Source organism: Malus sylvestris, chromosome 7 (genome assembly GCF_916048215.2).
Source record: "Malus sylvestris chromosome 7, drMalSylv7.2, whole genome shotgun sequence".
Lineage (NCBI taxonomy): Eukaryota > Viridiplantae > Streptophyta > Magnoliopsida > Rosales > Rosaceae > Malus > Malus sylvestris.
In genome coordinates, this window is record NC_062266.1 from 24,170,172 (window position 1) to 24,185,620 (window position 15,449).

The following is a 15,449-nucleotide window of genomic DNA, read 5'->3' on the forward strand; positions in this document are numbered from 1 at the left end:
GCCGCCACCCAACTCCGGTGGGCCCAGACCAAGTCCGACTCATCTCAACGCCGCTACAAGCCTCCTGCCCTGGTAGCAATACCATCATGTAGAAGCTGGAGTCGGTCAGAATTCAGCAAAGTAGCAAAAGCTGCCGAAGCTCTTTACCTCCTCCAAGACACCTACTTCCCAGCCGACCCAGATGACAAATTCTCCAGATTAAACGCTGATTCCGATCTTGCCCTCAACCTCCTCGATTCCATACCTTTTGGGAATATCAAAAGGGAGATGTGGATTGTCGAATCAGTGAGGACTTTATCAAAGAGTTTTCAAGTCAAAGAAGATGCTCTGCACATCGTCTTCACTTTTGGCTGGAGGATGGGCTAAACGTTGGTCTTGCACGTGGGTCCTGCAAGTGAAGGCGTGCTTTTTCACCAGAAAATGGGCTAAACGTGGGCTGTGAGAATATTTCAGAAATAGGGAAGAAATGAGTACAAAAGCAAAGCAGAAAGTGAAAAAGAAAAAGAAAAAGAGAAAAGAAGAAAAACAAAAGATATTCCTATTATTATGATTCCTTTTGTCTGCCAGGTGAAGAGACAGAGAGAGTGCGGTGGAAAAAAAGGAATTATGGGCGTGACCCATTGAGCAGAGAGTCGAATTTATTTTTGAATGATGTAATTTATTTTTTCGTATCTTTCGGAGACATCTGTATAAACCCCATAAGAGGGTAATAAAAAAAAACGGCAAAGCCCAAAATAAATGGGCTGGAATGTTGTGTGGAGAACAAAGGCCCATAAGCCCAAAATAGCTCCAATCAGGCGATCAAAAGTACGCCCAGTACTCCAAAATTATTCGGCACCCTGCTGCTATTAGTACCAATTAGGTGATCAAAAATACGCCCAGTACTCCAAAATTATTCGGCAACCCGCCGCTATTATCACCAACCAGATGATGAAATGTACAACCTGTACTCTAAAAATCATTTGGCAACTAGCCATTCATGCCACCAACCAGGTGATGAAATGTACAACCCGTACTCTAATATCATTTGGCAACTAGCCATTCATGCCACCAACCAGGTGATGAAATGTACAACCCGTACTCTCCTTCATGCCACCAACTAGGTGATCAAAAGTACGCCTACTACTTCAAATTATACATGAGCATTACTCATGTCAATCATACATAAACATTCATGAGCATCACTCATATTAACATTCATGAGCATTACTCATGTCAATCATACATAAACATTCATGAGCATCACTCATATCAATCATACATAAACATTCATGAGCATCACTCATATCAACATTCATGAGCATCACTCATGTCAACATCCATGAGCATCACTCATGTCAATCAACATAAACATTCATGAGCATTACTCATGTCAATCAGCTTCAAAAGCTTCATTTACAAAGGCTCTAGCTTCAAAAGCTTCATTTACAAAGCTACAGCTTCAAAAGCTTCAATTACAAAAGCTCTAGCTTCAAAAGCTTTATTTACAGAGCTCTAGCTTCAAAAGCTCCATTTACAAAAGCTCTAGCTTCAAAATCTTCATTTATAGAGCTCCAGCTTCAAAGCTTCACTTGCAAAGCTTCACTTACAAAGCTTCAGTGCAGGGTATACAAATACCACATCCGAACAACCACCACTTCGGCCCATACATGGATTCAATTTGAAGTCTCCAGCCAACAGACTCTATTGACCGAAGACTTGGGGGACTACATTATGTACTATATATTGGGCCTCAACTGGGCCTCATGAAAAAAAAACTTGGGGGACTCTAGCCCATCATTCATGTATTGAGGAGCGAGCCGTTGTTCTGTAAAAGAGACTCCCTCACCACCATTAGAGAGCATCAACTCTAGCCCATATTTATGTATTGAGGAGCGAGCCCTTATTTTATAAAAGGAACTCCCTCACCATCATTAGAAAGCATCAACTCTAGCCCATCATTCATGTATTGAGGAGCGAGCCCTTATTCCATAAAAGGGACTCCCTCACCATCATTAGAGAGCATCAACTCTAGCCCATCATTCATGTATTGAGGAGCGAGCCCTTATTCTATAAAAGGGACTCCCTCACCTTCAACGCCACAAGCCAAGCCAACCAAGGCAACATAAGCCACGAGCCAAGCAGCCTTGCAGCATGTGCTACTTCTAGTTAAACATCATTTCAGATTGAGCACCACCTCATATCGAACATCAGTTCAAGACAACATCTAGTTACTTCGGCCCACACATGGACTGAATTTTAAGTCTCCAGCCAAAAGACTCTCTTGACTGAAGACTTGGGGGACTACTATTTATACCATATTTAGGGCCTCGTATTTAGATCTCATATAAATACTCGGGGGACTTAAATGTAATTATGTGATAAAGGAAGGAGAAAATATGTAATAAGTGAGGAGTCCTTATTCTATAAAAGGACTCATCACCCTCATAATTGGGGGAGGCCAATTCCTCGGCCCTCTCACCCCTTCTCAGAGCCTTGCTCTCATTACAGAGGCTCTCACACTCTCTCCCTCATAAATGCTCTCAGAGAAATACAATCAGTGTGGACGTAGCTCAAACCTTGGGGTGAACCACGATACATCTTGTGTTATTTACATTACTTGCAGATTCATGGTCGGATTTACGTTGTTCCAAGACCTCCGATTTTGTGCATCAACAAACTTAATTCTCAAGTGGGAACATAATGCATTTTGCTTGTTGGGGTCAACAATCTTCTTGCCATCTACTTGCTTTATGAACAAGTCCACCTCGTAGTTTCCTCTTGGGTTAGCATAGAATCGTCCATAACGAACCTGACATTGAGCAAGAATATTCAATAGAATCATCATTTTAAAATAATGAACCAGACATTGAGCAAAAATATTCATAACAAATATAAATCTAAATAAGGTTGTTACCAAATATCAGATCTCCGGTAACAAATAAAGTATACAAAAGTTCGATTACTAAGAATCCCTTCTAAGTATGATTTCACTGAGGAGTCGTTCACGATTCAATAAATAAAGTATACAAAAGTTCGATTACAGAGAACCCTGTGAACATGCGGTAACTTCTGATCCTGCCAATTCAATTTCGCAACAAGTCATTTCCTAAAATAGCCTTTAGAGAATAAATCGTTTCATCTTGTCTTCTTTTTGTATGAAGAAGTTCTTTAATTGAAACGAGAGAAAATAAAAGTTATTTCACTGTATTCTAGAGAAGTATAAAGACAAAGTACAGGCAGAAATGTTGCACAAACACTATTTATTAAAAGGGAAGTAATGTCAAAAATGACAAATCTTGTATCCGTAACGAAGAAGAGGTCCATTACTCTCCCATCTGGGGCAATCAAGACCTTCACTCTATTTATTGTGAGCTCCAGCTCAAAGAGAACCTTAGTGACATCTATTGGACAAAAACGTTTTAAGGTAAATCCGACAAAATATAACGCTTCATACAGTACATTTCCCACTCAATCACTGAGATGCACTGAAAAGTGTAGGTAGTACAAGGTAAATGAAGCGTAAAAAAATACAGAACCGAATAATACTTATACTTTTATGATTTCTCAAAATGAAACATGTTGATGCACAAAACCGGAGGGGTCTTGGAACAACATAAATCCGACCGTGAATCTGCAAGAAAGTAAATTGCACAAGATGTATCGTGGTTCACCCCAATATTTGGGCTACGTCCACACTGATATTGTATTTCTCTGTGAGGGAGAGAGAGGATGAGAGGGTGAAAGCTTCTGAGGGTGAGAGAGCTCCTCCCATGGCCTAAGCATTGGCCTCCCCCAATGAAGAGAGTGAAGAGTCCTTTTATAGAATAAAGGCTCCTCACTTATTACATATTTGCCCGTCCATTTATTACATAATTACATTTGAGTCCCCCGAGTATTTATACGAGATCTAAATACGGAGGCCCTAAGTATGGTACAAATAGTAGTCCTCCAAGTCTTCAGTCAAGAGAGTCTTTTGGTTGGAGACTTGAAATTCAGTCCATGTGTGGGCCGAAGTAACTAGATGTCGTCTAGGACTGATACTCGATATGAGGCGATGCTTAATCTGAATTGATACTCAACTAGAAGTAGCACATGTTGTGGGGCTGCTCGGTTTGTGGCTTATGTTGCCTTGGTTGGCTCGGCTTGTGGTGTTGAAGGTGAGGGAGTCCCTTTTATGGAATAAGGGCTCGCTCCTCAATACATAAGTGATGGGTTAGGAGTGATGCTCGCGGCGAGGCGGTAGCTCAGCAGGCGGTGATGCTCTCTAATGATGGTGAGGAAGTCCCTTTTATAGAATAAGGGCTCGCTCCTCAATACATAAGTGATGCTCGCGGCGAGGCGGTTGCTCAGCAGGCGGCGATGCTCTCTAATGATGGTGAGGGAGTCCATTTTATAGAGTAAGGGCTCGCTCCTCAATACATAAGTAATGGGTGCTCTCTAATGAAAGTGAGGGAGTCCCTTTTATAGAATAAGGACTCGTTCCTCAATACATAAGTAATGGGTGCTCTCTATTGAAAGTGAGGGAGTCCCTTTTATAGAATAAGGGTTCGCTCCTCAATACATAAATAATGGGCTAGAGTCCCCCAAGTATTTTTCATGAGGCCCAATATATGGTACATAATGTAGTCCCCCAACCCAAGTCTTCGGTCAATAGAGTCTGTTGGCTGGAGACTTCAAATTGAATCCATGCATGGGCCGAAGTGGCGGTTATTCGGAGGTGGTCTTTGTATACCATGCACTAAAGCTTTGTAGGTGAAGCTTTGAAAGTGAAGCTTTGAAGCTGGAGCTTTTGTAAATGGAGCTTTGAAGCTAGAGCTCTGTAAATGAAGCTTTTGAAGCTGATTGACATGAGTGATGCTCATGAATGTTTATACGAGTGATGTTTATGAATGTTGACATGAGTGATGCTCATGAATGTTGACATGAATGATGTTCATGAATGTTTATGTATGATTGACATGAATGATGCTCATGAATGTTTATGTATGATTCACATGAGTGATGCTCATGTATAATTTTGGAGTATTGGACGTACTTTTGATCACCTGGTTGGTGATAATAGCGGCAGGCTGCCGAATAATTTTATAGTACTGGGCGTACTTTTGATCCCCTGGTTGGTGATAATAGCGACAGGTTGCCGAATAATTTTGGAGTACTGGATGTACTTTTGATCACCTGGTTGGTGATAATAGCGGCAGGTTACTGAATAATTTTTTTGTAGTACTAGGCGTACTTTTGATCACCTGGTTGGTGATAATAGCGGCAGGCTACCGAATAATTTTTGGTAGTACTGGATGTACTTTTGATCACCTGGTTGGTGATATTAGAGGGCCTGGCTCTTTTGGGCATATGGATCTTCACTCTCTACATAACATTCCAGCCCATTATTTTGGGCTTTTTTTTTATTACCCTCTGATGGGGTTTATATAGATGTCTCCGAAAGATAAGAAAAATAAATCACATCATTCAAAAATAAATCTGACCCTCTGCTCAATGGGTCACGCCCATAATACCATCACCACCGCAATTATGTCTATTTTTTTTTAATCTTCTTTTGCTTTATGCTTTTGCTTTTGTTTTTCTGCTTTGCTTTTGCTTTCCACCGCACTCTCTATGTCTCTTCACCTGGCAGACAAAATGAATCATAATAATAGGAAGCTTATCTTTTGCTTATCTTGATCTCTCTGCTCCTTCTTTGTCCACCCATGTTGCTTTCCTGTGATGCTCATCTTCTCTGTCCACCCATGTTGCTTTGCAAGGGCGAGAAAAACTTACACCATAGAAAGAGATAGCTTCTTCACTGAGTAGATTATAACCAAACTTCTTAGCTAAGTCACCAATGTATAAATGAGTATCCTCCATATGGGTTCGACCCCCAATATCAGACCACTCTCCTAACCTAAGGGTAGGAACAAAGTTGAACATGCATTGCTTTCTGTCTGCAACCATTGTATCCTCACCTATGCTTTCAAGTTGAAACGAATTGAGCATGTTTTTCTGGGTACTTGAGCTCACCACAGCATGTTTTTCGACCCTTTGATTGCCATAAAGTCCTCTTCTTTCTCCTTATTGGTAAAAGCAATCACGAACTTTGGTGGCCACACCATCTTTAACCCCGCCGCCGCCTCTTCGCTCATCGACGAAGACCCGTCTTTCTTGCTATCGTGCATCGTGTCTGAAGACGCCGCAAACTTGTTATTGTGATGATTAATCTCATCATTAGGGTGGTGGCGGTGGTGGTTTTTCTTATCGTGCGCACCTCTTTCGGGCGAGGCAATTCCCTTTAGCCCTCATTCTTCGTCGTTGCTCTGACCTCTCATGGCAGCAACGCTTGTAGTCTGTGAGTTTATTTAGGTCGGAGGGCTGGACTCTATGCATAGATAATCGCTACTGCAATTGCGAAGGACTGCGGAGTTGACAGAGATGGTTGGAAATGAAAAAAAAATACAAACCATTATGGACATTCAACATCCTCCATGCAAGAGGACCATGCTCTGAACCCATAAGCTAACATGGTGTGGCTTCGAAGAGACCATAGATAGCAATAGCATAGCATCATACAGAAATAGTAAATACCAAGTTTCAGTTCCCATTATGTAATTCATAGAAGCATTTCATTCTTCTTTTTCTAGATTTCACTGCATTTACAGACACTGTTGTAGTCTTGCTCGAGATCGGCGAGACGTGTAGCTCTCCTCTTCATCCAGGCCGAGGGACTGCAGAGCTCTTCCTCCGCTGTCAACAGCCGTCACTTTGCAGGCGGATGTTGTCGTGGGGTGAGAGAGGTGAGAAGTTTGCAAACATACCAGTTTGCTCTTAATTGGCCAGCCATGGCTAAGAGAAGTAGAGAAGGAGAAGTGGGATGCTCTTGAATACTGTGTTAGAAGCAGCAAGTCGAAGGGGACGCTCAAAAGTAGCTAAAGAAGCGGACATTTTGAGCGATTAATATCGAAATCGCGGAGAGCAGCAGCCAGCATTTCAATTGTCCGAGTCGTCCATTGAGCGAACTCGGGCGAGACGGCGTAGATCGGCGAGCGAGCTGAGCTGAGATATCAACGCGATCTGAAACCAAAAGCCCTTTCTTTCTCTCTAGTGCTGGCAATGACGAGGACAAATCAGAATATTGGTGTGGTGTTTGGTTCTTAGGTTTCTGCAGATTCATGGTGGAGGTGAAAAAAATGAAAGAGGACCGACACAACTTTTTGTATCGTTTCCCACAGACGGCGCCAAATGTTGATAATAGGGATTATATTAGCGTTATCATTTATGCTATACCAAATTGTGAAAATAGGGATCATATTGGTAATAGTTCAATTATCTTCTTTTTCATTTACACACACTAAAAGGAATAATCTATACTTATACCAATCTGTCATAAATTACATTCATTGGTATTCGTATTCATTCTAAACAAGGGAAATGAAAAGGATTGATTTTCTTGCCTATTACATAACACTACTACATACGGGAACTCATGATATCAATCGTTGGAGATCATCGCCTTTCTATTTAATCACATACAAAAATAATAATCACTCAAAAAAGATAGTCATAACTTTGTCGAATTCAAAACGCTTACTAAGTTGGTAAGAAGATTTCAGATGAATCACTGAGCAAGATGTGCAAATATTCAGTAAGTGCAATATTTCTAAACAAATTAAGCTCAAGGGTAATGCCTACCAAAGTTTCAAGTGAACAACTGCTAAATATACTCATGCAATTGATATTCTTTGTAATGAAAGATTAGCATTACCATGCAAAAGGGCATCCCGTTCATAAGAACACCAAAATTTCAAAAGGAACACATCCGGAGGCTTAGGCTCCTGGTTTTCAGGCCGGTAATAGAATATTCCAGAAGTCAAAAAATACGACGAACACACTTCCAACAATCTCCTTGTCAACAAATTCCACCTTGTGTTTGGTTTTCCCATCACCCAAAACACTAGGCAGCACCATTTCCCATCAGTTGAAACATCTGATCCACAAAGTAAGCATACTGGTAACCAAATAATTCATCAAATATATCAATCGAAACTTAAGAACAAAATTACGACTGCAAACTCAAATAAGATTGATGAAGAACAACACATTTGCAATTTTACTAGAAAAAAAAAACTTTAGACAAATTCCCAGAAAATAAATTAACTAAAATAAAACGAAAAAGATACACTGCCCACCATTTTTCTAGCTAAAACTTCAAAAACCCACCTCCCAAAAACTCAGAATAATTCAGAAAACAAACAAACAGAATACATAAAGCGATCAATAAACCCTCACTTACCCGCAAATGCTGAGCCCAAACAACAGTATAACTCTGCACAAATCACATCGCAATCCAGTATTGTCAGGACAATTCACAGTGATGAAACTGCTTGCACACTTTGGGCAGAGCCACGAAATGTCTTAAAAGAGCGACTTAGTCCGCGACTCATCCCAATAATCATTCACCACTCAAGGCTTCTACATTTTTCGGATAACTTCGTTCCTTTCTATTTCAGTTTACAACAATTTTAAGACGTATTCAATCTGCCATGCATTATAAGGAAAACTCTGCTTCTCAGTCAAATCTTGTTGAAGTGCAATTGATTGCAATGATATTAGAAATCAACCTAGTTGATGAATCCAAAGGGTGGTGGGTGGACACTGGTGCTTCTCGCCATGTTTGCTATGATCGTTCCCTTTTCAAGACCTATTTTGTGGATGAGGGAAGAAAGGTGTTGTTGGGTGATTCGCACTCAACTGATGTTGCTGGTACATGAGAGGTGGAGTTAAAGTTTACCTCTGGAAAAACCATGATACTGAAAGATGTGATGCACGCTCCAGCGATAAGGAAGAATCTTGTCTCAGACTTTCTTCTCAACAAGGCTGGATTCATTCAAACGTTAGGAGTAGATACAAATACTCATACTAAAATGGGGTTTTTGTGGGAAAGGGATATGTTATTGATGGAATGTTTAAATTGAATGTTGATAAAATGTCTACTTCTGCTTATATGTTGTCTTCTTTTAATACTTGGCATGCTAGACTTTGTCATGTTAACAAACGCTTGGTTAAGAACATGAGTAACTTAGGCTTTTTATCTAACTTATCGTTGAATGATTTTGAAAAATGTGAATATTGTAGTCAAGCGAAAATGATAGAGTGTTAACTAGCAATGGAAAACGTTATTGTATTACCTTTATTGATGATTGTTCAAATTACTGTTTTGTCTATCTTATGAAAAATAAAAGTGAAGCTATTGACATGTTCAAAACTTTCTTGATTGAAGTTGAAAATCAATTTAATCATAAGATTAAAAGATTTTGTAGTGATAGAGGACAAGAATATGAATCCACTGAATTTGTTAATTTGATTAAGTCTCATGGAATTATTCATGAAAATACTGCTCCCTATTCTCTTGAAATGAATGGTAAAGCGGAAAGAAAAAATCGAACTCTTTGTGAAAAAAAATCGAACTCTTTGTGAATTGACTGTTGCTACTTTACTTAGTTCTAGAGCTGCTTTTTATTGGTGGGGTGAAATTGTGTTGACTGTATGTTATGTAAATAGAATTCCTACCTCAAAAATGAATATTTCTCCTTATGAAATTTGGGAAAATAAGAACCCAAATGTGTTGTATTTCTATTAACATGGGGTTGTTTAGCTAATGTTCGTAAACCTAATCCAAAAAGATTGAAATTTGCTTGTAGAGCATATGAATGTGTTTTTATTGGTTATGCATGTCATAGCAAAGCATATAGATTTTATGATTTGAAAAACCATGTCATAATTAAGTCACTTGATGCTGATTTTTATGAGAATAAATTTCCTTTTAATCTTCGAAATAGTAGGGGTTCTAATTCTTCTAAAACTTATGAACCTACTGTTGTAGAACATAGTGAATCTACATTAGAAACTAGAAAAAGTAAAAGAGCTCGAATAGCTAAAGATTTTGGGCCTGATTTTCATGTATATAACTTAAAAGAAGATCCTGATACAATTCAAGAAGCTTTAACCTCTTTAGATGCAGATTTGTGGCAAGAAGCTATAAATGATGAAATGGACTCCCTGAAGTCAAATCAAACTTGGCACTTGGTGGATCTTCCACCTGGTTGCAAAACAATAAGTTGCAAATGGATTCTTAAAAGAAAATTAAAACCTGACGGTTCCGTTGAAAAATTTAAAGTCCGACTTGTTGCCAAAGGCTATAAACAAAGAGAAAATATTGATTTCTTTGATACTTATTCACCTGTGACTAGAATAACATCTATTCGTGTATTGTTTGCTTTAGCTTCTATTCATGATCTTGTTGTGCACTAAATGGATGTTAAAACAGCTTTCTTAAATGGTGAATTAGAGGAAGAAATATATATGGATCAACCAGAGGGTTTTATCATTTCAGGACAAGAAAATAAAGTTTGCAACAAGTTAGATAAGTCACTTTATGGATTGAAACTGGCTCCTAAACAATGGCATGCAAAATTTGATAGTTTGGTTGCTTCGAATGGTTTTAAAAGAAATGAAAGTGATTAATGCATCTATTATAAGTCTGAAAATAATACATGCACTATAATATGCCTATATGTGGATGATTTGCTTATTTTTGGTTAGAATATTCATGTTGTGAATATTGTCAAAACTTTACTATGTGCTAATTTTGATATGAAAGACTTGGGTGAAGCTAGTGTAATACTTGGTTTGAAAATAACTAGGTCTGAAAATGGGTTTTCTTTAGATCAATCCAACTACATAGAATTTTTTTTAAGAAAGTATAATTATTTTGATTGTAAACCAACATGTACTCTTTATGATCCTAGTGTAAAATTGTTCAAGAACATTGGTGACAGTGTTAAACAATCTGAGTATACGAGTATTATTGGTAGTCTTCGTTATGCTACTGATTGTATTAGGCCTGATATATCTTATGTCGTAGGAGTTTTATGCAGGTTCACTAGCAGACCCATTTTGGAGCATTGGCATGCTATAGAGAGGCTTATGAGATACCTTAAAAGGACGATGAATTTCAGAGTACACTATGAGAAGTTTCCCGCTGTCCTAGAAGGTTACAGCGATACTGCTTGGAATACCCTTTCAGATGACTCTAAAGCCACTAGTGGATATATTTTTAGTATTGGTGGTGGGGCTATGTCATGGAAGTCTAAGAAACAAATTATCTTGGCTCAATCTACTATGGAGTCAGAATTAATAGTGCTAGCTATGGCAAGCGAAGAAGCAGGATGGTTGAGAAACCTATTGTCAGATACCCCTTTATGGGAGAAACCAATTCCAACAATTTTGATCCATTGTGATAGCACATCGGCAATAGCTAAAGTGCAAAACCGTTATTATAATAGGAAAAGGCAACAAATACGTCGTAAGCACAATACTGTAAGAGATAACCTGTCTAATGGAGCTGTAAGAGTGGATCATATACGGTCTGAAGAAAACTTGGCTGAACCTTTGACGAAAGGACTAGCACAAGAAAAGGTTTGGAAAACCTCGAAAGGGATGTGACCAAAGCCTATAGAAAATTGAGTCATTGTGATGGCAACCCAACCTATAGACTAAAGATCCCAAGAAATAGGTACAAAGGGTAATAACAAGTCACAAGTGATAAGAGTGAAGTCTTGCTAATTTTAATTTGGAATATTATTCCATGTCCATCCCTAAGAAGCATGACATCCTGAAGCATTTTTAGGTTGAGTTTTTTTTTTTTTTAGTAGGGTCTATATTCTATGTTGAGTGGGATATCTAGCTGCAGAAATATCCTTGATAGTCTTACCTATGTGAATGTGGAAGTGAGGCCGCTTCCTATGAAATCTTGGGCAAGTTTCTGGAGCGTTCACTATATTGAGATACAAGCACATGGGCGTAATGTGCTGGCTTTTTGAACTTCACCTTAATAAAGTTGTGTGTGTGGTGTTGTCAGAGATAGAGTTCAAAACTATAAGTTACTCTAGTATAATTTGGATTACTAACACTATGTACAGGTTCAAGTTGAGAAACACCTTTACTTATGCATAGCTTTATGATATGTTGCATGATATATATTTTAACTAAAACCAAGTGAGGGATTACTGGAGCAGTTATGTTTTTATTTAAATATTTAAATATATTTACGTTTTATTTTATTACCATTATTATATACATAACGTTTTGTTTTATTACCAATATTAAAAGTCAATTGATTTTGCTTAAGGAGTTTTCTCCCCTAAGTATGAAATGTGCAATCAAACCATTTTGTTTCTTTTCGGTTTGAATTGAATTACGTTTTGATTTTGTCCCGTTGTGGTTTTTATGCCTTGTCTGTTTTGATTTCCTACAGTTTTGCACCCCAAATAACTCCTTTGTCTTTCTTACGGTTTTACAATTCCAACATCTCTTTCTTTACATATATATTAATCCCAAGTATCACAGATAGGAATATAAGAAAAAATACAAGTTTTACATATATTGAGTTAATAGCAACATATCGAAAGGGTGTGAGTTCGAAGGTTTTTCCGTTGTGCAAGGAAGAACCTCTTTAGAAGAAGAAGGTTTTGGACTATTTTATCATGGGGATGACGTGGTATTTGTGAACTGCTTGCACACTTTGGGCAGAGCCATGAAACGTTTTAAAGAGAGCGACTTAGTCTGCGACTCATCCAATGAATCATTCACCACTCAAGGCTTCTACATTTTTCGGGTAACTTCGTTCCTTTCTATTTCAATTTACAACAATTGGCATGACAATCATGTAACAACTCTCTAATCTCAAGAAGCCCTACCTTGGCAAATATTAACAATTAAAAGAAAGAATAATTTAGTTCATAAAAGGGCCTATTTTCCAGTATAAAGTTAGGTAGATTATGTAACACCGCTAACCATCATTTGGTTCCAACTCCAGTGCCTTCTTGAAACTTTCAACTACAACGTAGATGTCATTGAGTGTCATATAAGTTTGCAGCCAGCAAGATGCAGAGAAGTTAGATTATAAACAACAACCCGAAGGTTTTGTGAATTCTTGCCAATTAAAGATTATTACCTGGCCATTGCAAAACAAAGCCTTCACATTATCTTCCCAATCATACAAAGCAAAGTCTGTCCAATCACGAAAAGCCTTCACCTATTTATGCCAAATGTTAAACAGAAAGAAATCATAAACACAATATGTGACAATATTAAAAAGATTGATAGGCTAGCACCCTTAAGTCTAAAACCTATCATGATATTGCAAAGTTTTGTATGAGCAAATTTACTATAAGAAATAGCTCGAAATAGCTTGAGTTCGGTATCAGGTTTGAATTTTTTAAGTTCACTCAAGCTCTGCTAGTGTAAAAAACAAGCCACTTTAGCTGAATCAAATTCGGGTTAACTCAGTTATAACTCTAAATACAATATTTTATCTGTTACACACTTAACACGATCACCAAGCAATCTGGTATATTTTTATGGATCTACAGACCACCTCTTACAGAGACCATGCATGACACTGAGTGGTTTCTATATCAGCAAATATAAACAACAATTGAATTCACAAATAGAGGTAGAAAACCATATCAAACATTTGTGGTGAGTACATACCAAAAAAAAAAAAAATTGTGGTGAGTGCCAATGTGACTAAAATCACATTATCCAATATAGTTTTTGTATCGAGAAAAATGAACCCTATTATAAATATACCACCAGCGCCGGTTCTTTTTCATCATCACAAACAAAGCGCTTGTTGTTGTTGGGGAGAACATGAAAACACCTCCCACTCCCCTCCATTTCTTCTCTGCAACTACCTTCCAATTCTTCTCTGCACCTACCTACATATATACATATATATAATCAAGTACATATTATTTTCTTTTATCTTTCATTTTAAAAATTGAAAAATTAAATTCATTTTTAATTTAGTGAAATGAAGAATTACAGATAAAATAGATAGCCAAACCTTCTCAAAGCCACCCCTCCGTATTACCTTCACATACAAATGCTTTCCTCTTGAATTCACATATATAAACGGCAATTTATATGGAATCAAAGACGCATACTTTTATAATTATACTATGTAACATCCCACATCGCTCAGGGGAGTGAATCATGTAAACCCTATATGTATATTCTCATTTTTACCTAGCACGAGGCCTTTTGGGAGTTCATTGGCTTCAGGTTCCATCGGAACTTAGAAGTTAAGCGAGTTCGTTCGAGAGCAATCCCATGATGGATGACCCACTAGGAAGTTGTTCTCGTGTGAGTTCCTAAAAACAAAACCGTGAGGGCGTGGTCGGGGCCTAAAGCGGACAATATTGTATTACGGTGGAGTCGAGCCCGAGATATGGTGGGGGCCCGGGCCGGTATGTGGTGGGGGCCCGGGCCAGGATGTGACAATTTGGTATCAGAGCCAATCCCTGACTGGATGTGTGCCGACGAGGACGTCGGGCCCCTAAGAAAGATGGATTGTAACATCCCACATCGCTTAGAAGAGTGGATCCTATAAGCCTTATATGTATATTCTCATCTCTACCTAGCACGAGGCCTTTTGGGAGCTCATTGGTTTCAAGTTCCATCAGAACTCCAAAGTTAAGCGAGTTTGCGCGAGAGCAATCCTATGATGGGTGACCCACTGAGAAGTTGTTCTCGTGTGAGTTCCCAGAAACAAAATCGTGAGGGCGTGGTCGAGGCCCAAAGCGGACAATATCATGCTACGGTAGAGTCAAGTCCAGGATGTGGTGGGGGCCCGGGCCGGGATGTGACATACTAAAAGTTCAAAACCACCTTTAAATATTCTATAAAAAAAAATCTCAAAAATGCATATCAGTCACAAAACCATGAGGGCGTGGTTGGGGCCCAAAGTGGACAATATCGTGCTACGATAGAGTCGAGTCCGGGATGTGGTGGGGGCCCGGGCAGAGATGTGACATACTAAAAGTTCAAAACCACCTTTAAATATTCTATAAAAAAAATCTCAGAAATGCATATCAGTCCAAGATTTCAAGTTCTCAGAGTGGGGAATTACCGATTAGAAAAGTTAATTAAACCCATTATTTTTTTAGATAAATATTGACCACACAAAGTTAAAAATGAACATATAACACAAGCAAAGAGTAAGATAAGTAAACTAGAAAAACGATAAATTGAACAAGATGTTTTTGGCCGGAAAAATCTACTTATAGGTTAAAAAACCGGGGACTATCCACTGAGTCCAAGCGCCATTTCGTGACCAACTTTCTCATTCTTCAGCTGCACATTCTCTTCAACAAGCCTAGTATGAGCATCATGCAGCTTACCTAGTTCATTTTTCAGGTTCTCGCTAGCAGACAGCGCACCTTGCAAATCCACTTCCTTGGACTCAAGCTTACTGGCAACATCCTTGAGATGAGACACTTCAGTATGCATGAAGACAAGCTCATTGTCCTTGGAAAAACAAGCAGATCATAGCTTTAAATTGACACGCTCAAGGTCATTGACCACTGCTGCAACACGACTGACTTCCTTTTTTGCAGCTTCCAACATCGCATGAA

The 15,449-nt window shown here is 38.6% G+C and overlaps 1 protein-coding gene and 1 pseudogene across 1 annotated transcript in view; both read right to left on the reverse strand.

Moving 5' to 3' along the window:
* LOC126628771 (glycine-rich RNA-binding protein RZ1C-like) overlaps positions 1–15,449 on the reverse strand; it is a 38,721-nt gene that overhangs the window by 17,077 nt on the left and 6,195 nt on the right. The window lies entirely within an intron of this gene.
* On the reverse strand, positions 3,020–13,710 carry LOC126630200 (ACT domain-containing protein ACR10-like; annotated as a pseudogene).